The following is a 1,244-nucleotide window of genomic DNA, read 5'->3' as shown; positions in this document are numbered from 1 at the left end:
CCACCGCGCCCGGCCTGGGAACCTTGTTAATATAACAATTACTACGCTGATAAGCAGAGCAATGACTCAAACCCATGTCTTCTTACTCTAAGTTCTGTGCTCTTTCTAGTGGGCTTAATTGTGGAAACAGGAGGTAAATAAAGCTCGAGAAGTATGACTTCACCTTAAAGAGTGCTTAATTAAAATATAACTCAAGATCTCACCTTTCCATATTTTCAAGTTACTGCCAAGAACCTAAAAGTCCCCATCTTACAGTATTATCAATCAACTGATAAGCTGTAGCAACTTGGTGCCTACCACAGACATACTTTCCTAAGTATCCTGAGATGACATTAAGTAAAAACTGTGATCTCTGCTCTACAGAAATTACAATCTAGTGGGGCAAATCACTCTAATGTGCAATTATTCAGAGTACCGTAAGAAGGGTGCATGATGCAGTGAAAACAAGTGTAGACTAGGATGAATACCATGGACCAACATATAACAGTTAGAAGCAACTGACATACACATAGCAAAACAGATGGATCAGAAACATAATACTCAAGGAAAAGTAAAATTGAATGAGACATAACACAACATATATGCATCTAAAAATACACGTATACAAAACAAATACATAAGAGATATACACAAACACATTGCAACAGCTGCCTATGGAGATGAGAGGAGGGTGGTATCAACCTAAGTGTCCATCGACCAATGACTAGATAAAGAAAATGAGGTATATATACACCATGGAATACTACTCAGCACAAAAACAGTGAAATCATGTCTTGTGCAACATAGACAGAACTGAAGGCCATCATCTTAAGTGAAATAACTCAGGAACAGAAAGTCAAACACAGCAAGTTCTCACTTACAACTGGAAGCTACGTAATGAGTGACATGGACATAGAGAGTGGAATGAGAGACACTGAGGACCTGCAAGTGTGGGAGGGTGGTGTGGGATAAGAAATGACCTAATGGGCACTATGTACACTGATGAGGTGAGGGTTACACAAAAAGCCCAGATTTCACCACCACACAAAATATCCATGTAACAAATCTACACATGTACCACATAAGTCAATAAAAATAATAATTTTAAAAAAAAGAAATAGGGTATAAGGATAAAAGAGAAAAAGAAACAGAAAAGCACAAGGCTTTGCTGGAATGAAACATAGTGCAGCTATTAAAACTAATATAACTGGCCGGGCGCGGTGGCTCACGCCTGTAATCCTAGCTCTCTAGGAAGCCGAGGCGGG

General features: G+C 39.1%; 1 protein-coding gene across 1 annotated transcript in view; it reads right to left on the bottom strand.

The window, feature by feature from the left end:
* NEK1 (NIMA-related kinase 1) overlaps positions 1–1,244 on the bottom strand; it is a 207,687-nt gene that overhangs the window by 183,385 nt on the left and 23,058 nt on the right. The gene's annotated exons all lie outside the window — the stretch shown is intronic.

This window comes from Propithecus coquereli, unplaced genomic scaffold (assembly GCF_000956105.1).
Source record: "Propithecus coquereli isolate 6110/MARCELLA unplaced genomic scaffold, Pcoq_1.0 Scaffold53, whole genome shotgun sequence".
Classification (NCBI taxonomy): Eukaryota; Metazoa; Chordata; class Mammalia; order Primates; family Indriidae; genus Propithecus; species Propithecus coquereli.
The sequence above is the reverse complement of the archived record's forward strand: the minus strand, read 5'-3'. Positions and strand labels throughout refer to the sequence as shown.